This window comes from Tamandua tetradactyla, chromosome 8 (genome assembly GCF_023851605.1).
Source record: "Tamandua tetradactyla isolate mTamTet1 chromosome 8, mTamTet1.pri, whole genome shotgun sequence".
Lineage (NCBI taxonomy): Eukaryota > Metazoa > Chordata > Mammalia > Pilosa > Myrmecophagidae > Tamandua > Tamandua tetradactyla.
Window position 1 is genome coordinate 75030431 of NC_135334.1, and position 23149 is coordinate 75053579.

At 36.8% G+C, this 23149-nt stretch overlaps 1 protein-coding gene across 7 annotated transcripts in view; it reads left to right on the forward strand.

Moving 5' to 3' along the window:
• STIM1 (stromal interaction molecule 1) overlaps positions 1–23149 on the forward strand; it is a 311883-nt gene that overhangs the window by 224448 nt on the left and 64286 nt on the right. The gene's annotated exons all lie outside the window — the stretch shown is intronic.

A 23149-nucleotide genomic window follows, 5' to 3' on the forward strand; every position in this document is an offset into this window, starting at 1 on the left:
CAGCAAGCTGGTTTACCAGTTTTCAATCTTTTTTTTTACATGGCCAGGCACTGGGAATCGAACCCAGGTCTCCAGCATGGCAGGCAGGAACTCTGCCTGTTGAGCCACCATGGCCCTCAATCATTGAGTATTTAAAAATATTTTTATTCACACACCATACAATCCGTCCTAAGTGTACAATCAGTGACTCTTGGTATAATCACATAGTTGTGTTTTCACTGCTACAGTTAATATGAGAACATTCTCATTTCCCATACCCCTTATATGCCACTATTGTTGACATTTAGATTTGGTATAGTGTCTTTGTAACAATTAATGTAAAAATATTACAATGTTACTGTAAATAATAGACCTTAGGGCTTAGAGTTACACAGAATGGTTAGCCAATGAGGTTGAGCTTAAATATTAGGGAATGGACAGAAGTGAAGGCAGTTCATTAGTGAGTCTATAAGTAACATTGCCATATTGAAGGGGGTTGTATAGAGCCATGTGTCCCACTGATTAACACTACAAATATAAGTTCTTGCATGAACTGCTTCAAAGGTATGAATCTTGTACAAAGAATAAATAAGAGAGGGTGGGGGAAAACTGCTATTGGAGGCTATGGTCTATGTTTAACAGAAAGACATCAACAATACTACAGCAGTACTCGGGGCAGATAATTGGGGAGGATGGACAAGAGTTAAGGGGAGGTTTTCTGTTTGGTGAGGGTGTGTTTATTGGTTATATTTCTCTTGGGAGCAATGAAAATCGTCTAAAATTGAGAGTGTTGATGATTATACAACTAAGCGAGGATAATGTGAGAATTGATTGAGGACATTATACATGATGCCCAGAAAGAAGCATAAATCCCATCCCTATTACTTCATCTTGGCCTGAAACAGAAGTCTCAAGTTCATCATCTTTTGTTTGGAATGTTGTACTTCATACAGTGTTTTTTGACTGTTACTGTTCACTAACTCTACTGCTGTCTGAACTTCAATTGGTTCCAGAGAGATCTTTGTATAATAAATATCTGGTCACATCTCTGCTTACATTTTTTCATGGCATTCTTTTTTTTTTTTAAATAAGGAAACAAACATGCTAGGACACTGGGTTTCTGGGTGGAAGAACTATTTCTAGATGGATCCTGTAGAAATAAAGATACTGCTAAAAATGTCATAAATAAGTTTCTGTATAACTATATATAGTAATCATATTTTATTTTGAGAAAATAAATATTGGCTTTCCAATAGAATAAGTTTAGATAACAACTGGTGTCTAATTTTGACTCAACTGAAATAAGGTACCAAAAATTTCAGAAATGTTGACAAAAGAAATTTTTGAAGAAAATGTCATTGATTTTTACTTTATTTTATTTTTTTTATTATCTATGAGGTACTAATCAGATGCATTGGAATCACATAACATCCATAGTCTCAAAATGAAATAACTCAGCTGAAAAAAAAGATCACTATGTACTTAAAACAAAAATCTGGTGATTTTCTTTTATATCCTAAGACTTTGTTTATTAATACTGTAGTTTTCTGTCATTCCTTCTCCACCTCTGCACATTAGCCCCAAAGGTAGTTACTCTCCTGCAATTCATACAAACATCCCTGCATTTTTAAAAAATTTGCTGAATACTTTTGGATGCCACACATGTGCTAGTTTAGTTTAGCTTATCAGTTCCATGTTTATTTCTCTGATCTAATTTTCTATAATTCTTTACATTTTCTCTGTAGCTATGTTGATTTATCTGCAGTTTCTAGAATATGTCACTCTCTTTCATCTCTTGATGATTTCATATATGCTGTTTCTGCTGTCCTTCTTTCCTCCTTTGTTTACCTGGTCAAATCCTACCTTTTCAAAAAGCCTTCCCTGAGAAGTACAGGTAGGTTAGGTGCCCTGTTCCTTGTTCCACAGCCTCTTTTGCATATCTCATCATAACACTTACCATACTAATTGCAAGGATCTGTTCCCATATCTTTTTCCACCAGACTTCCTGAGGGTAGGATCTAATATGATTCCAAATCCTAACACTTATTACATGACATGGCTCAGAGTAGGGATGCAGAAGAATAAAGTTTATCCTTGGCTCTACCATTTTCTGTTTTTATGTTGTTTGGATCATTCATCATTCCAAAGCCCAGATACTTTTACAATTCTGCAGCCAGGATGCTGGCCTTTCTGTAATCTGGTTCTCTGCTAGCCCTGCAGTTGCTCTGCAGTGGTTTTCAATAGCATATACTATTGAGCCCTGGTATTTGCCAGGTAGCCCAGTAAGTCTGTTACATGAGGCCTTGGCCCAAGGACCAACTTCTTTTTGCAGTGATGATTTAGGGCTTGATATGGACATTGTATTAGAAAACACAAGCCTGTACCTCCCTCTACTTCAGTTAACCAGGTGTATCAGTGGAAGCCAGAAGGAAATTGCTCAGAAAGACAATCCACAGGTCCAGGTCACAAACTATCCATAGGGAGGGCCACTTTGGGAGGAGTAGTTTTTTTTTTTTTTTTTTGCTTGGGCAGGCACTGGGAATCGAACCCGGGTCTGCAGTGTGGCATGCAAGAATTCTGCTGCTGAGCCACCATCACACCGCCCTTTGAGAGGATTTTGTGGACACCTTGCCATGTTCCTTATACAGAGTAGCAAATAAGAAACTTAGCTTGTGATACTTTTTTTTAAACTCAATATGGCAGTCAATCACTTCTTTCTCTGTGTTCCCACAGCACCACATATTTCCGTCTCTCTGACCTAGCGCTTGTCATACTGTACATACTGTATTATATTTATTTGTTTCCTTGTATGTCTTCCTCTCTAGAGGAGAGCCCTTGAGAAGAGAGATCATGCATGATTCATCTCTCAGTGCAGAAACCCATTGAGGACATGCTAGAATAAAAGCCAATGAAAGTTTGGTGAATGAATTAAGGGAGAGAATGATTATTGTGATAGGGAGGGGCACTCTGAGGGTTCCTGGGATGCTGACAATGCTCAATTTGTTAACCTGGATGGTGGCCACAAAAGGATTTTATTTTATCTGTAAATATTCCTTTTACTGCTGTACCTATAGTTATGTACTTTATGACCATATAGAAAAATCAGTAAGGAAATAAGTTCATGTGGTAGTTGTTACAGGGTTCTTTCATGTACCTACTGTGATTTTTTTACTCTTTACAAGCCATATCTCCAATCCATTAAAGATGATTAAAAAAAAGTTTGGTGAATGTATGGTGATAATAATAAAAGTTAAAATTTATTTAGAGCTTATTGTATGCTAGGAACTTCCTGTATCTTCATTACAATCTTATGATGTGAATATTCTGATTCTCACTATTTTTTATAGGTGACAAAAGTGAGGTATAGAATGGTTAAGTAATTTGCCTATGATTGTACATCTAGTAAATGAAGACCCTGGTTCCAAAGTCTTGACCACTTCTCTATATCTGGCTGGCTGACCAAATGGCTGGTCAAATGACCAACTAACTGACTAATAGCTGTGTGAAGGAGGGACAAAGAAGTTATTGACAACCTTTCTGACAGACACAGGTGTTTGGGTATGTGGGTTTGAAACCACTAAAGTAGTTGATGGTTTTATCTGGAATCACCACTAATCTATTAGGGGAAAGGGATACTGGTTCAAGAGCCCATTACTGCTTATTTTTCCCCTGGCAAGAGAAAGGTTTAGTCATAGCCAAGGATCTGCCGTGGCACATTCCTGAGGCTTTCGCTATAGCTCAAGTTCTAAGGAGTGATACCTGCTGTTCCCCTTGCCTGGAATGCTCTTCCACGAAGTGTCCACATGGCTCATACCTTCATTTTGTTTTCTGTTCAAATGTCACTTCTTCAGAAGGGCCTTCTCTGACCTGATTTGATATCACTACTCTTTATCCTCTTGCCCTGTTTTATTTTTCTTCATTGTATTGATTACTGCCCAACTTATAATTATTTGTATATAGTGCAGTTTATATTGCAGTGCCTGGCAAGTAATAAATGTTCAGTAATTTTTTTTTCAATCAATATATGTTTTTGGAGTTTGAAACCATTTGCTTTCAATGTCCTTAATCAGTTAATCTCAGCAATACCTCACTTGTTTCTTTATGTGACCCTTGGACTCCAGACAAGCTAGAGTCTATTTTCTGAGCATGCCCACATTTTATAGTTCTGAGCCTTTGCTCACGTTTCTTCCCTCTGGTGGACCTGTAGCTCTACCATCCAAGTTCTGACCAGTACTCAGCATCTATTTCTTATTGAATGTATGATGAAGAAACCATTACTTCTGAGTTTGTATTAAATCATAGTCACTTTCAAACATGTGAACTCATTTAATTCAACGACTCTGGAAGATAGGTATTGCTAGATTCTAAGCTAAGAGGGGACAGAGATCTCTGTCTTGATCACTGTGCCTGGTCTATAACAGATTGTTAAATGACAAGATCAGTATTTCACAGAAGAGAAAATTGAGGTTCAGAAATGTTAAGTGATTTATCCAAGCTGATCCATGGTAGATAGGATAGAAATCAAGGTGTTCTAGCTTCAAATCTAGTAATGTTTCTACTACTTTCTATAATAAAAACCCAGCCTTTTTTTTTTATTAATTAACGGAAAAAAAAGAAATTAACCCAACATTTAGAAATCATACCATTCTACATATGCAATCAGTAATTCTTAACATCATCACATAGATGCATGATCATCGTTTCTTAGTACATTTGCATCGGTTTAGAAGAACTAGCGACACACCAGACAAAGCAGCTTTAAGACAGGATAAACTTATGAAGCATGTAATAACATGGATGGACCTAGAGAACATTATGCTGAGTGAGTCTAGCCAAAAACTAAAGGACAAATACTGTATGGTCCCACTGATGTGAACGGACATTCGAGAATAAACTTGGAATATGTCATTGGTAACAGAGTCCAGAAGGAGGTAGAAACAGGGTAAGATAATGGGTAATTGAAGCTGAAGAGATACAGACTGTGCAACAGGACTAGATACAAAAACTCAAAATGGACAGTACAATAATACCTAATTGTAAAGTAATCATGTTAAAACACTGAATGAAGCTGCATCTGAGCTATAGGTTTTGTTTGTTTGTTTGTTTGTTTTTGTTTTTGTTTTTGTTTTGTTTTTTTTACCAACCTTTTAAAATACCTAGAGATTTGGCAATCCTGGATGATTTGTTTTTATAATTTTTTTTGTTTTATATAAAAATCTTTCTCAAATGGAAAAGTCCCCTTCCTGTCTCTGAAATATAGTATTGAGGCCAGGATCTATATTTACTATCTAAAACACTAGCAGAACATCAATTTCTGGAGTTCTCTGCCAATATACATAAAATAGTAAGCACTTTTTAATTTTTTTATGGCCCTCTTCTTTACCTCCATTGGAAGTCTGTTGGGGAGAGCAATGTGTTTATTAAGACCACAAATGTAAATCCTTATGGGATGCGTAGCAGATGTTCGGGACCCACAGATTGCCATCATTTGTTCTTTCATTCATTTGATTATTTTTTTTGCATTCAGTAAATTTTTTAGATCCCTATGTTAGACACTGGGGAATAGGTAGACATTGGGACCCATGTCCTATCACCGTGTAATTTTTAGTCTACCTAATGAAGAAGACAGGTAGGTGACTAAATAATAACTGTATAAGGTATGTGTTAGACAATAAGTCTGAAATCTGTTCTATAAGTAATTGTTGCAATGTACTTTGAAATTTATTGCTTTTATGTATATATGTTATTTAAAAAGAAGGAATATAACAGAGAAATAGGATTTAACAGATCATTATATTGATATTTCTTGGAGCAGCTAGAAGAAAAAATGAAAAATTGTGGAAATGTAATTCATACCAAATTTTAATATCTGTACTATAACTACTTGTTAGAATGTACTTGGAAATTTATTGCTTTTTTGTATTAAAAAATAAACGTGCATATATATTTCACAATTAAAACAAAAGATAATGAACGTAAATATTGCTAAAAAAAAGAAAGAAAATTATATCTGTTTAAAGAAAGTGTGTACTAATAAGTAGAGAGTTTTAGAGAAAGATGTTTTGAAATGGGTCCCAAAGAATTTTAACAAAAGGGCTAGAGCTGGGTTTTAAATACTTTTAGTAGGCCAAGATAGGGAAAAGAGCTTTTCTGGCAAAGGAAATGACAAAGATCTAGAAGCCTGAGGGCAATGTGCAAGGATGAATAAGTAAATGGTGCAAGACCTTGACTGATTTTTAAGTGAGGATTGCCTGCCAGATTACGAGCTCAACAGAGGCAGCCTCCAGGGCAAAGCTGTGAAGTTTAGGTCATCTGTTACAGACATGAGTTAGACTGTGTGTCTAGTAGTCTGTGAATGGCGTATGCACACTCCAGCAGGGCATGCCTAAGACAATAATTGAGGTACTAAAAGAAAATATTAGAGCTGGTAGTCACATTGTATTAATTTTTATTTCATTCTTCATACATACGAATAAGTATGTTTTATAATATTAGTACATAAATTAGTACATAAACCTATTAGTACATAAATCTAATTTATAAACAATTACATATGGACAAAGTGTGCTCAAAATTCTTTTATAGTTAATGTTGTTAAAGAGGTTTGGAGGCTACAAAGTTAGTCATTTTGAGCATCTCTCCTGTGAAAGGACCATTTGTTGTGTGGAAAACTCCAGGTACTGGCCTTCTCTGATTCTGTGTAGCATCGTTCTTCATTTTGCCTGGAGATTAGTCTTTTTTTTTTTTCCCATGGGCAGGCACCAGCAATCAAACCCAGGTTTCCGGTGTGGCAGGTGAGAACTCTGCCTGCTGAGCCACTGTGGGCCACCCCAGAGATTAGTCTTTAATCTGGCTAGGGACCACATGGTTAGGCTCCGGGAAATGTGAGGCTCATGACAATAGGAGAGTGTCTTTTGTGGCATTTCCTCCTGGGATTTGGACACGTGAATCATTTGAAGTCTGTAAACACACCAAGTTTACCTTACCAAATTTTCTAGCCTCTTACTGGCAATCACAGCCCCCTTTTAGACCCTCTGCCTTTATTTAATATCGTGTCTAGAGCAGTGATTCTCAATTGAGGGTGATTTTTACTTCCCAGAGGACATTGAGCAATATATAGACTTTTTTTTTTTTAATTTACATGATTGGAGTGTGTTATTGGCAGCTTAGTGGGTAGATGTTAAACATCTGAATAGTCTGTAAATCTTGGTCTAGACTCCTCTTTGTCTCCACTACAGTGTAGGGTGCTGATTGAGGAGTTCCTGCATGCCAAGGGTCTGTGCCCTGGCTTGTATCAAGGCATCCTCCCAGCAGACAGAAAGCCCTTGGAGTAGCACTGGTTTCAGGCCTTTTAAGCAACAACAACAAAAAAATGGCCTTCTTTCCACTCCACATGCCAAGCACAATGGCTCCTTTGTGCTAGATGAGTCTGAGCTCCCTTGGCATCAGTGGCTGGACTGCTTTTCTCTGCTCTTCACAGGCTAGCACTTGTCTGTCTGTCTGTCTAGATAAATGTTTCGTTCTCCTATGCCTTCATTATCTGACACTCCAGACTATGGTAAATGACCATATTTATAATATGTGGGGATATATATTCATTTTTAGGAATAATGGGTAATGCATTTTACTTTCCCTAATGCTTCTTTAATTTTAGATCCATTGTTTCATCTCTTCCAAACCCTAAGGTTTGAATTTATCTCTTGGAAATAAATTTCTCTGTTCCTTCTAACATAATCTGAGAATCAGAAATTTAACCAAGCAGTGACTGAGCACCCTTCCCCTAAGCCTCTAGGGTCTTGTCCTCTGGGTCGCACACGTCAGATCTTCCTCAGTTCCTCTTCTCTTCTCACCTCCTCTGACTTTGCAAATAGTTCTACCTCCAAACCCTCTCAGCTTTCTTTTTTAGTGTCTTTTTCTTGAAGTCTTCAAGAGATTAAGCATTTTTGCCTTCAACTTTGTTTCATTCATGATGTATTTCTGAGTGTTTTGCATCTTGTCCTGGGTACCACTGTGCAGGAGATAAGAGAATGAAGGGATGACAGGGACCAGCTTCCAACTTCTCTCACTCATATGAGAGTGCCAGAAACAACCTAAGACCTGAGGGGTGCCTACCAGAGGAACTTCTGTCTTTTGACAAACATTTCAGAAGATAACCATCCATTTGAGCTGTACATTTTTTCTAAGGAAGTTGTTGTTTTTAAGTCCACAGTCCGGCATTTCTGGAACTCCTCACTTAGGTTAGTTATTATTTGAGTAAATTCTTACTGATAATACTGTGGTCAGAGCCCTGTTTTAGGAAGAATGAGGTGAGCAAAAATGAACATGGCTATGAATGGGAAATTAGACAGCATTTTGATGAAACAGTTTTGGTAAAGATATGGATCTTATGAGAAGAAAAGGATGAGTTTCATCATATTGCTCTCCTTCAAAACTGGTTTGGCTTCTTGCTGCTCATGGCAGTAGTTCTCAAATTTGAGGAATGTACAAATTCCTTTTAAGGGAAATAATTTGTCTTGGACCTGCAGTGCTGATTTAAATTATTTTTATTATAGTGTTATTTCAGTATATACAAACATGAAATGGTGTTTCAGTATATAACCTTTTAATACAAATATAAACAAAAAGCAAATTCATATATTAAATAAGAACAAAATTCAAATCCAGTGAAATGATACATTTTCGCTGTAACTAAATTGTTCCCAGGCTCTTTTAATTTCGGCATGCCTGTACTACTGAGTGCTATCCGATGACTCAGTCCTCCTACCATTTTTCTCTATTCAAGTCATTGCGAAACTTTGATTTGTGTAGTACGTCATGATGTCATTTGACCTTCACTTGGCTAAAACACGTTCATTGCTTTTATTATGTCTACTTATATTCCTTTATAATTGACTGTTCAAAAAGCATGGGGGTAAATTTATTTTCTATGTGTCTGTTCTAGTTTGCAAGCTACTGGAATGTGATATACCAGAACTGCAACAGCTCTTAAAAAGGGGAATTTATTAACTTGCAAGTTGGTGGTTCCAATCTAAGGTATCCAGGGAAAGAAACCTTGATTCAAGAAGGCCAATGATGTATAGGGTTTCTCTCTCAACTGAAAAGGTACATAACGAGCATGGCGATGTCTGCTAGCTTTCTCTCCAGGCTTCTTGTTCCATGAAGCTTCCCAAGAGGCATTTTCCTTCTTCATCTCTGAAGGTCTCTGGCTACATGGGCTCTAAAGCTTTTTCCAAAATGGTTCCCTTTTAAAGGGCTCCAGTAAGCAAACCCACCTTGAATGGGTGGAGACACATCTCCATCGAAACCATCTAATCAAAAGGTCCCACCCACAATTGGAGGGACCCATCTTCATGGAATCAACTTAATTAAAAAGATTCCACCCAACAATATTGAATCAGGATTAAAGAACATGGCTTTTCTGGGGTACACAACAGTTTCAAACCGGCACAGCATCTAAACACCATACATATATCAGAAATGTTTAAAAGGATTCTTTTATGATTACCAATTAAAAATAATCATCATAATATTGAGGAGCAGTTAGCTTCAGTGCTCTATGTATGGTGCTGATATGATTCGCCATGCTGCAGATGACCACTCAGAGGCATGTCGTTGATCTTTTTGGTTAGAATTGTCTCCTATTGTGAAGAAAATCCTCTCAGTGTGGCATAAGTAAAAGAAGGGATTTGTTTCTTGCACTAAACTGAAAAATATATAAATAGGGATATCTGCAGCAATGACCTGACTCAGTGATGAAATGATGTCAACTGGATCCATTTCTTAGCTCAACTTTGCCTCTGCTTGAAGGATTCCAGCAGTGTCAGCAAGGAAATATATATAACGAATGACTTAGAGTATGGGCTATGGAACTAGACTACCAAGTCTAAATCTTGGTTTTACCAATTCCTAGATGGGTGACTTTGGGAAAATGATACAACTGTTCTGTGACTCAGCTTATTCATCTGTAAAATGGGGATACCTACTTCACAGTGTAGTGTTTAGGATTAGTGAGTTAATATGTATGAGATGCTTAGAAGAGTAATAATCATTAGTAAGTACTATCTAAGAGATAGCTTCTATGAACATTATTATTGTTATTAATATTATAATTCAGGATCACTTTATCCTAGACTCCGATGTAGTGGAAGAGCAAGCTCAGCCCATCCCCAAAGGGTCAAAAAGAAAAAAAAATCCTGGAATTAAGTTTCAGAAGGATGGAATGTACTGATTGGCTTAGCTTGAGTTACATTCATTAGGGCTTAATTTACCTTTACCCCAAGCATATTGGCTGAGAGTACCAGCCAACATGAAGGTGGGGGTGGGAAGGGTTGTGTCCCCTAATACAAATTCAAGGTACTATTGATGGAGTGCATGCTCAATGGCAAAATGACTCATGTCCTCTATAATTCTCTCAGCTAGATCCTATCATCATTGTCATATGTGATGCTACGGCAGTCTCTCTGGGGATACACCAGTTGGGACAGTTCTTGATGGCTTACATTTTTAAGTGGGTAACATTTGGTTTAAAAACTTGTATTGCAATTATGAAAATATATTTTTTATCAGAATATATCATTGAAGATACGTTGTTGATATGAAGCACATGATATTCTGAAATTCCAAGCCAATGATTTTCTACTGTTATAACTACTTAGCATTACATATTTATAAACACAAATGCAATGTGGGCACTGAAATTGAGATCCCGTACTCTTATATATCCAGGCAATTCAGAATATACTTTTATTATTTTTAGATTATTATTTTAGTCTCATAGGGCTGCTATTCTAAATTACTACAAACTTAGTGGCTTAAAACAACACAAATTTATTCTCTCACAGTTCTGGAAGCTGAAAGTCTGAAATCAAGATGTTGGCAGGGTTATGCTCCCTGCAAAGGTTCTAAGGAGGAATCCTTCCTTGTTTCTTCCAGTTTCTGGTGGTTGTCAGCAATCATTGGTGTTCCTCGCCTTGCACCTGAATCACTCCATTCCCTACCTTCATTGTTACATGGTTCTCCCTGTGTGGGGGGTGTGTGAGTGTGTGAGTGTGTGTATATGTATGTTTATGTGTTTGTGTGTCTTCATTCCTTTTTAGGGCTAAGTAATATTCCACTGTATGCATATTGTTTACCCATTCATCAGTTGATGGACACAGATTGCTTCCATCTTTTGGCAATTATGAACAACAACGCTATGAACATATCTGAGTCCCTACTTTCAATTCTTTTGGGTATATACTGAGTAGTGGGATTGCCACATCATATGATAGTTCTTTGCTGTCTGAGAAACTGCCAAACTGTTTTCCACAGCAGCTGCACCGTTTTATATTGCCATCAGTAATAAATGAATGTTCCTATTTCTCTGCATCCTCTCCAACACTTGTTACTTTCCATTTTTTAAATAGCATCCATTCTAATGAGTGTGAAATGGTATCTCATTCTGGTTTTGATTTGAATTTCCCTGATAGCTAATGAGGTTGAGCATCTTTTAATGTGCTTTCAAGCCATGCATATCTTTGAAGAGATGTCTATTCTTTTGCCCATTTTTAAATTGGTTTGTCTTTTTGTTGTCAAATTGAAGGATTTCTTTTTATATTCTGGGTATTAAACCTTAATCAGATATATGGTTTCGAAACATTTTTCCCATCGTATAGGTTGTTGTTTCACTTTCATGATAAAGTCCATTGAGGCACAAAAGTTTTTTATTTTGATCAAGTCCTGTTTATCTATTTTTTCTTTTGTTGTTTGTGCTTTGCATATAAAGTCTAAGAAACCATTGCCTAATATAAGGTCCTGAAGTTATTTCCTTACATTTTCTTCTAGGAGTTTGATAGTACTGTTCTTATATTTATTTCTTTTATCCATTTTGAGTTAATTTTTATATATGCTGTGAGCAAGGGGATCTCCTTGTTATTCTTTTTTTTTTGTAAATGGAGATCTATCTTCCCAGCACCATTTGTTGAAGAGATTATTCTTTCCTAATTGAGTAGTCTTTGTCTCCATATGAAAAATGAGTTGGCTAATGCTTTTATTTTTATTTTTACAAATCTTTGGTTCTAATTCTTTGAAATTGTCGATAGCACAGGATTAAAATGTCTGCATCATTTCTTTGGTTGTTCAGTTAACTTTAAAACTGTTGTAAAAGTGTAAACCAGCCCATCACAGTTTTTTGTACGTGTTAAAAAACTTTTATTGTTCGGTTTTCACGATTATTGTGTAAGGAAGACTGATACAGATGCTGTGCTGGGCCATGTACTTAGGATGTATTTTGGTTCCACATCACAATGATTTGTCTCCATTGACCCTTTTATCCTTCTTAGGCACATTTTTGTAGTTGTTGTTGCAGTTTCCCTTTTCATTGTATTGCTTTGACAACTGTAATTTGAATCAGATTTGAAAGAGGTTCAGAATAAAATATATTTTGATATTAAAAAAATGAGTTGGTTCTATGAGTTTGAAAAATGTATGATGTCACATATCCACCATTTTTCAGTGTCATACAGAATAGTTTTAACTGTCCTAAAAGTACTTTGCACTCTACTATTCATGTGTTTTTCCTCCCCATGAATACATGGCAGCCATTGAAATTTTTGTTGTTGCTATAGTTTTGTCTTTTCCAGAATGTCATATATTTAGCATCTTATAGTATGCCGTCTTTCCAGATTGCTACTCTCATTTAGCAATACTCATTTCAGCTTGTTCCATGTCTTTTTACAGCTTGATAGCACATTTATTTGAATCACTGAATAATATTCCATGGTATGAATGTGCTATAGTTTACCCTTTCACCTATTGAAGGCCATCTTAACAATGATGAATAAAACTGACAAAAAAAAAATTGTTGGCCATAAATAGGATTGATTTTGAATTCTCAATTCATTTCCATAGGTCTGTATGTCTGTCTTTGTGTCAGAACCATTTTGTTTTGATTACTATGGCTTTGTAATATGTTTTACGATCAGGACATGTGAGCCCCTCCAACTTCATTCTTCTCAAGATGGTTTTAGCTATTTGGGGCCCCTTACCCTTCCATATAAATTTTTTTTTCAAGTTGAAAATTGTAGTTTTTAAAAATATGTATTTTTATTAATAAAACAACATACAAACACACATTCTTAATATCAAACATTCCATACATGGTATACAATCAGTGGCTCACAATATCATCACAGAGTTGTGTATTCATTGCCATGATCATTTTTTTATTTCCATCTCTCCAGAAAAAGAAGTAAAACAAAAAAAGAAAAAACTCATACATACTATACCCCTTACCCCTCTCTCTCATTGACCACTAGTATTTTCATGTACCCATTTTATTTTAACCTTTGTTCCCCTATTATTTCTTTATTTTTTATCCATAGTGTGCTGGTTTGAAAGGAAGTATGCCCCCTAAGAAAAGCCATGTTTTAATATAAATCCCATTTCTTAAAGGTAGAATAATCCCTATTCAATACTGTATATTTGAAACTGTAATGAGATCATTTCCCTGGTTGATGTGATTTAGTTAAGAATGGTTGTTAAACTGGATTAGGGATGACATGTCTCCACCCATTTGAGTGGATCTTGATTAGTTTCTGAAGTCCTATAAAAGAGGAAACATTTTGGAGAATGAGAGATTCAGGGAGATTCAGAGAGAGCAGAGAATGCTGCAGCACCACGAAGCAGAGAGTCCACGAGCCAGTGACCTTTGGAGATGAAGAAGGAAAATGCCTCCTGGGGAGCTTCATGAAATCGGAAGCCAGGAGAGAAAGCTAGCAGATGATGCTGTGTTCACCATGTGCCCTTCCAGCTGAGAGAGAAACCCTGAACTTAATCAGCCTTCTTGAACCAAGGTATCTTTCCCTGGATGCCTTTGATTGGACATTTCTATAGACTTGTTTTAATTGGGACATTTTCTCGGCCTTAGAACTGTAAACTAGCAACTCATTAAATTCCCCTTGTTAAAAGCCATTCCGTTTCTGGTATATTGCATTCCAGCAGCTAACAAACTAGAACACATAGTTTTTACTCATCTGTCCCTATCCCATTAAAAGGAGCATCTGGCACAAGGTTTTCATAATCACATAGTTACATTGTAAAAGCTATGTCATTATACAATCATCTTCAAGAAACAAGGGTATTGGAACACAGCTCTACAGTTCAGGTACTTCCCTCCAACTACTCCAATACATCATAAACTAAAAATGGGGATATCTATATAATGCATAAAAATAAAAATAACCTCCAGATTATCTCTTGACTCTGTTTGAAATATCTCAGCCACTAACACTTTATTTTGTCTAATTTGTCTTTTTCCCCTTTTGGTCAAGAAGGTTTTCTTAATCCTTTGATGCTGGGTCCTGTCGCATCCCAGGATTTCTGTTCCATGTTGCCACACTGGGAGTCATGTCCCATGTAGAGGGAGAGGGCAGTGAGTTCACTTGCCGTGTCGGCTTAGAGAAAGAGGCCATATCTGAGCAACAAAAGGGGTTTTCTGGGGGTGACTCTTAGCCCTAATTGTAAATAGGCTTAGCTTATCTTTTGCAGGAATAAGTTTCATAGGGGCGACCCTGAAGATTGAGGGCTCAGCCTATTGATTTGATTGTCCCCATCCATATAAATTGGATGATTGGCTTTTCCATTTCTGAAAGAAGAGTGTTGGAATTTTTACTGGGATTTTGTTGACTCTATAATGATATCAGTATTTTTAATGCTAGTTAGTCTTCTTAATGGTATTCAGTCTTTTAATCCATAAACATGGAATATCCTTTCATTTATTTATATCTTCTTTGATTTCTTTTAGTGGTGTTTTGTAGTTTTAGAAATAGTTGCTATTTTGAATGAAAATTTTAATGTAGATTTCATTGTCTTGTTCCTGATCTTAGAGGGAAAGCTGTCAGTTGTTAGCTGTGGGCTTTTTATATATGCGTTTTATCATATTGAGGAAGTTTTCTATTCCTGGTGTTCTAAGTGTTTTAAGAAAGAGTGCTGGATTTTGTAAAATTTCTTTTCTGTGTCATTTGAGATGATCATATGTGGGTTTTTTTTCCCCTTCATTCTGTTGATGTGGTATAGTACATTAATTGATTTTCTTATGGTCAATCAACCTTGTATACCTGGGATAAATCCCACTTGATCATATTGTGTAATTATTTTAATATGCTTTTGGATTCAGTTTGCTAGTATTTTATTCATGATGTTTGCATTCATAAGAGATATTGTTCTGTAGTTTTCTCTTGTTGTATCTTTATCTGGTTTTGGTATGAGGATGATGTTGGACTAATAGAATGAGTTATGTAGTATTCACTCCTGTTTAACTTTTTGGAAGTGTTTGAGCAGAATAGGAGTTAATTCTTCTTGGAATGTTTGGTGGAATTCATCTGTGAATCCCTCTAGTCATGGGCTTTTCTTTGTTGGGAGTTTTGTTTTTGTTTTTGTTTTTTTTAAGATTTTCAATTCTTTATTCTTTAATGCAGTGCATGATTACATTAAATTTTTTCACCATGTAGCTGTGTATTTATCATTACAGTTAACTTTTTTGTATGTGAAAAGTAACATATATACAAAAAAGCAATAAATTTCAAAGCACACCACAACAATTAGTTGTAGAACAGATTTCATTGTTTGGTATGTGTTATAATTCCACAAGTTTTTACTTTTGCTGCTCCAAGATACTGGCGAATAAAAGAAATATCAATATAATGATTCAGCAATAATGCTCATTTGTTAAACCCTGCCTTCTCTTTATAACTTGTTGGGAGGTTTTGATTACTGATTCCATCTTTTTACAAGTACTTGGTTTGTTGAGATCATCTACTTCTTGAGTCGGTGCAGGCAGTTTGTGTGTTTCTAAGAATTTGTCCATTTTATCTAGATTATCTGATTTTTTGATGTGCATTTGTTCATAGAGTCCTTTTAAACCCTTTTTATTTCAGGGGGGCTGGTAGTAATGTCCCCCTTTTCATTTCTAATTTTCATTATTTGTATACACTCTCTTTTTTTTCTTTGGCAGCCTAGCTAAAGGTTTCTGAATTTATTGATCTTTTCATAGAATGGCTTTTGGTTTTGTTGGTTCCCTCTATTGGTTTTTCTTTCATTTACTTCCACTCCAATCTTTGTTATTTTCTTACTTCTGCTTGCTTTGAGTTTAGTTTGTGCTTCTTTTTCTAATCTCTCACTACTTTTAACTGGAGGGCAAATTCTGGTAGTGGGGGTATGCCTGAAAGGACTTTTTCAGGTCAGTCTTATCCAGCTGAAACAGGGTCAGGGCCCCATGAAGAAGTGCAGATGGCTCCAACATGTCCTGGGAAGGGTATCAGAAGGGGTACCAAGAGCTCTCCAAAGCTGAGCTTCCCTGGCCTACCCAGCAAACGCAGCCCTTCAGCCTTGAGAGATGTAGCATCTTTAGGCCTCTTCTAACTCGGCCCCTGTCTGGGGTGGTTTGAATAAATGATGGCTGCCACCCTCCTTCAGGGTGTACTGAAACAATGGCCACTGTTGCCCCTGTCTGGAGTGGATTGAAACAGTCGCTGCCCTTCAAGCCAGTTCCCCAGTGTCTGAAGTCATTAATCAAATGCCATGATCAGTGATCGGCCATGTATACCCACGGTCTTGAGGAAGAGGATTTTTATGCCCCTCTCTGTTACCATGAGCTAGCCAGGGGCTGGACCCCACAGTGGCCTGCCTCAAGAGTGATGATAAGTGGCATCATCAACATGGTGATATAAGACATCTGTTGAAAAAACCTCCCCAGAAATTTAGCAAATAAAAGGAAAAATTCCATTTACTTAGAACTCTGGAGTATAATTGAGACTGGAGAAGGAATCCACAAACCGTGAATCTAAGAAACAGAAAAATATCAGGTAGAAAAATTCTGTCCCGGTTTGCCTGCTGATTCCCATTCTCTTTCCCTTCACTCCATTCTGCCAACTTGGGAGTCGCACAGAGACAGCATGGGGTGTGCCCCTCCTATTGTAGAAAGCAAGTGTAGAGCAACTCATGGCAGAGAGTTAGAACTCCATGCAAAGCCAGGCACAGAGACCTAAGTCCACAGAGACCCAGGGTGAGCACAAGCTGCTGAGGAATGCTGCCTAGAGAATAGCCTCCAGGTGGTGGGGGAAGAGAAATTATGATAGAAATGTTTGCCAGAATTGTGTGCCCTGACTCAATCCAGTTTCAGTTAGCTGGACCACCTAAAGGCAAAATGGACCTTTCTGAAGTGACCCACCTTTCTGGATTTATCCCATCTGACCCCCTGGGATGAGATACCCTAACAAGGAAGAAACAAGAGAAAGAGAAGCCTCACAGGTAAAAAAGGGACTGAAGTTAAAATGAGCTGCTGAAAGATAGATTGGGTCCTGTATAAGGAAATGGGGGCACTGAGTGAGGGAGAGAATTTAAAGAAATCACAGGAGCTGAAGAGAAAATTCTACACAAAACAAAGCAGAACAGATTCAGATTCCTGGAGAAGGTACAGAAGAAAAGAAGCCCTCTTCTGGAGATAGAACAATTGCACAAAAAAGTGCAGTCCTAAAAATTGCACCACATATCAAGGGCAAAAATCAGATGAAGAGGAATTGAGAAAATCTGAACAGTTAAACACAGGTTCTTCTAAAGGTCTAGAGTAAGTTAGACTAAATATTAAAGAAGAAACCTTAACACAAAGCCAACCAACAGTAATATTGTGGACAATGTGAGAAATGGACCCTCATTGAGATAATCAGATGCCTAGACATTAGCAAAAAATTACAAGTCATACTAAGAAACAGGAAGATGTGGCTCAGTCAAGGGAATAAATTAAAACTTGGGATGGGACTCAGAAGTTGGAACAACTAATCTGTTGAAGGAAAATATGTAAAGAGATAAAGGATATCAAGAAGACAATGTATGATCATACAGAAGAATTTGAAAGTATAAAAAGGAATATAGATGGTGCAACAGTGGCTCAGTGGCAGAATTCTTGACTGACATCATATTGGAGACCTGGGTTTGTTTCCCAGAGCCTATACATGCCAAAAAAAGAAGAAGAAAAAAAAAGGAACATAACAGAAATTATGGGAATGAAATGCATAACAGTAGAGATTAAAAATCCACTAGAGGCATAGGTCAACTGATTTGGACAGGCAGAAGAAAGAATCAGCAAACTAGAAGAAACAGGATAATTGAAATCATACAGTCTAAAGAACAGATAGAAAAAAGAATAAAAAAAATGAGCCTCAGGGAATTGAGTAACAGCCTGAAGTGCAGAAACATATGTATCATGCGTTTCCTAGGAGGAAAGGAGAAGGAATGGGGGCAAAAAGAATATTTGAGGAAATAATGGACGAAAATTTCCCAACGCTTATGGAAGACATAGATATTTATGTCCAAGTAGTCAGTTTACCCTGATCCAAGTAAATCTGAATAGACCTACTCTGAGACACATATTAACCAGAATGTCAGATGCCAAAGAGAAAGAGAATTTTGAAAGCAGCAAGAGAAAAGTGATTCATCACATACAATGGATCCTCAATAAGAAAAGTGCTGATTTCTCATCAGAAATCATGGAGGTGATAAAGCAGTAGTATGATATATTTAAGGTACTGAAATAGAAAAACCAGCAGCCAAAAATTCTTTATCTGAATAATGTGTCCTTCAAAAATGAGGGAGTGTTTAAAATTTTCACAGGTAAACAGAAATTGGGAGGATTTGTCCTCAAGAAACCTGCCCTACAAAAATTACTAAAAGGAGTTCTGCAGATTGAAAGGAAAAAAATCAGAGAGTGGCTTGGAGTTGAGTGAAGAAATGAAGATCATCAGTAAGGGTAACTAAAAGGGTGCATGCAAAACCCAGCAGTACTGTATTCTCAATATGCAACTCCAATCTTTAGTTCATATGAGTCAGAATACAGAAAACAAATCAGTGAAACAAAAAATGAGTTCTTTGAAAAGATCAAGTAGTCAACAATCTTTTATCTAGACTGAAAATATGAGAAGCGAGAAGATGCAAATAAAATGACATGAAAAATGAAAGAGGGCATATGACTACTGACCCCACAGATATAAAAGGATTATAAGGGACAGTGGGAACAATTGTATGCCAAAAATTAGTTGAACTAGATTAAATAAATTACTAGAAACATGCAAATTACCTCATCTGAATCAAGAAGAAATAGAAGACTTCAACAGACAAGTAACAAGAGATTTTGTCAGTATGAAAACCTCCCAACAAGTAAAAGTCCACGAACTGCTGGCTTCACTGGTGAATTTGACAAAACATTCCAAGAAGAATTAACGCCAATCCTGCTCATATGCTTCCAAAAAGTTGATGAGGAGGTAACACTTCCTAACTCATTCTATCACCCTAATACCAAAGCCAGATAAAAGATATACAAGAAAAATATCACATACCAATTTATCTTATGAATGTAGATGTAAAAACCTTCAACATAACAGCAAACGGAATATATCAGTACATTAAAAAGATTATATATAATGATCAAGTAGGATTTATCCCAGTCATGCAAAGGTGGGCCATGTAGACCAGTTGATGTAATGCACCACTAATAAAAATGAAGGTAAAAAATTCAGACACATGTACAAGTGATCATCTAAGTTTATGCAGAAAAGGCTTTTGAAAAAAAAATGGAATAGGAGTGAATTTAGTGTAATAATGTGAATTTATGAAAAACCCACAGATCTTTCACCAATTGTAGCAAATGTTTCACACCAATGTAAGGTGTTATTAATAGGCTGGTATATGGGATTCCTGTATTTTATGTATGATTGTTCTGTAACCCACACCTTTTCAAAGGAAAAAAAAAAACCCAAAACCTCAGATAAGATCATACTTGATAATAAAATACTGAAAGCTTTCTGCTTAAGATAGAAAAGACAAGGGTGTTCACTTTCACTATTGCTACTGAACATTGTGGAGGTGCTAGGCATAGCAAGTAGGCAAGAAAAAGAAATAAAAGGCATCTATATTGAAAAAGAAGAAAAATTATCCCTTTTCATAAATGACATGATCCTAAATAAAACATTCAGGAAAAAAAAAATCAGAATACAATTGGACAAGAAATAGGCTTATTTTCTGATAATGGATGTGCAAAATATAATAAGTGGGACAAAAGCAACATAAAGAATGTGTATGTTATTTATGCTAAGTTGGTATCTTTTAAAATTATAAGGTTATAGATATAGGTTATGTAATATAAACCCCAGGAATAACTACAAAGAAAGTATTTTTAAAATATACAGAAACAGAAATGAGAAAAGGATCCATTAGGTACATTACAAAGATCAATTATACAGAAAAGGAGTTTGCAATAAAGGAAAAGATTGACTCCCCAAAAATGTATATATATTTATCAATTAAAAAAGGGATATGACCTATAGAAACCAAAGGACATAATGGTTGAAGTACTGCCTTTATCATAACAGTAAATGTTAATGGATTAAACTCCCCGATCAAAAGATAAAGGCTGGCAGAATAGATTAAAAAAAAATGAAAATCATGATCCAACCATACATTGTTTCTTAGAAATTCTTCTTAGACCCAAAGATATAAACAGGTTGGATGTGAATGGATGGAGAAACATTTTCCATGTAGATACTAAGCAAAAAAGTATATCAGACTAAATATACTTTAAGTCAAAATCTGTTATAAGAGACAAACATGGACATTATATATTAATGAAAGTGTTCAAACAACCAAAGATGTTCAAACAAATCTGCTGAATCAATTCAAGATGAAGGAAAACATGTGTAAAAAGACAAAGGATATCAAGAAGACAATGTGTGAGCATAAAGTAGAATTTGAAAGTATAAAAAGGAACATAACAGAATTATGGGAATGAAATGCAGAACAGTAGAGATTGAAAACTCACAAGGCATTTATCAGCAGATTTCAACAGGCAGAAGAAATCCACCTAGAAAAAATAACTACCATAAATTTTATGCACCTAAACATTGTGCATGAGGCAAACACTGACAAACTGAAGGGAGAAATAGATACCTCTACAATAATAGTTGGAGATTTCAATACCTACTGTTATCAGTGGGTAGCACATCTAGACAGAGACTGAATAAGGAAACAGAGAACTTGAATAATATGAGAAATGAAAAGAGATACACAGAACATTGCACCCAAAAACAGTAGGATATACATTCTTTTCAAAAATCCACATGTATCATTCTCTAGGATAGACCAGAAGTTGGGTCACAAAACAATTCCCAATAAATTTAGAACTATTGAAATCGTACAAAGCATCTTCTCTGACCACAACAGAATGAAGCTGGAAATGAGTAACAGGCAGAGAACTGGAAAATCTACAAATATATGAAAGTTAAATAACACTCTCTTAAACAATTAGTGGATCAGAAAAGAAATTGCAAGGGAAATCAGTATATTTTGAGATGGATGTAAATGACAGCACAATGTATCAAAATTTATGGTATGCAGTGAAGGCAAGTGTAAGAGGGAAATTATAGCCTTCAACATATACATTAATAATAAGAAAGTGAAAATCACTTTTTCATGTGCCTTTTGGCCATTTGTATTTCCTCTTCTGAGAAGTGTCTGTTCATGGTCTTTTGCCCATTTTGTAATTGGGTTGTTTGTCTTTTTGTTGTTGAGTTGAACAATCTCTTTATATATTCTGGATACTATACCCTTATCTGATATACCATCTGATATACCATTTCCAAATATTGTCTCCCATTGTGTAGGCTGTCTTTTTACTTTCTTGACAAAGTTCTTTGATGCACAAAAGTGTTTAATTTTGAGAAGTTCCCATTTGTTTATTTCTTCAGTGCTTGTGCTTTGGGTGTAAGGTCTAGGAAACTGCCTCCTATTATAAGATCTATAAGATACTTCCCTACATTTTCTACTAAAAGTTTTATGATCCTAGATCTAATGTTTAGGTCTTTGATCCATTTTGAGTTAATTTTTGTATAGGGTGTGAGATACAGGTCCTCTTTCATTCTTTTGCATATGGATATCCAGTTCTCTAGGCACCATTTATTGAAGAGACTGTTCTGTCCCAGGTGAGTTGGCTTGACTGCCTTATCAAAGATCAATTGTCCATAGATGAGAGGGTCTATATCTGACCACTCTATTTGATTCCATTAGTCAGTATGTCTATCTTTATGCCAGTACCTTGCTGTTTTGACCACTGTAGCTTTGTAATATGCCTTAAAGTCTAGACCCTAGGGTGTGAATTTCTTGAGGGAGGGAGTCCACCTGAGCTGGGCCCCACCCCTGTCCTGGGGAAGGCACAGCCTCCAGACAAGCTCTCAAACAAGCTTAATTCTGCCTGTGTCTGGGGTAGTTGGAGTTGGAGAAGCCCTGCAGCTGTATCTAAAGAGTAGTCAAGCCGTAGAAACACAGCCCCCAAAAAAAGAAAAACAAAAATCCTTTTCAGAGCAGGACCCCTGTTGCTCGGGTTTGCCAATCAAGAGCTTAAGTTGGTATGTTGCTCTGTGTATCTCCAAGTCCTATGTACCCCCTCCTTTCCCTCAGGACCTAGACTCTGTCCCCTCTGCTCTGGGGCAAAAACCAGCAACCTCAGCTTTTACTCAAGGTTCAGCTGTGCTGGAGGCCTATTTTTAGTAGTCAGAATTTGTTAATTAATTCCTCAATTGGAGCTTGGCTGCACTTAGCCCCCACTGCTGGTACAGTCTCTTTCCTATACCCTCTGGGAACAGCCTGTGGGGGAGGGGCGCCAGCTGCCACAGCTTGGGGAAATCAAGGTTCTGGGTGGGCTCGCAGCCGGTCCAGATTGTCCAGTCTGGGGTATGGTGTGTTTCTGGTCCCTGACATGGCCCCAGCAGTTGTTCTGTACTGTTCCTGGCTATTTACTAGCTGCCCTGGAGGAGGAACTAGATCCCACACCTCACTAAGCCGCCATCTGGGTCTTGCCTACCTGCCCCCATGCCCGGCCAGCTGATTTTTGACAAAGACGCTAAGTCCATTCAGTTGGAAAAGAGTTGTCTCTTCAACAAATGATGCTGGGAGAACTGGAAATCCATGTGTAAAAGAATTAAGGAGGTGCCAAACATTAGGAACACCCAAATCAATAGGCCAAGCCCCTGATCTTGAGGCTTGTTCTTGTGAAGCTTATGTATGTGGCGGAGAAGCTTAACCTACCTATAGGTATGCCTAAGAGTCACCTCCAGAGGACTGCTTTTGTTGCTCAGATGTGGCGCTCTCT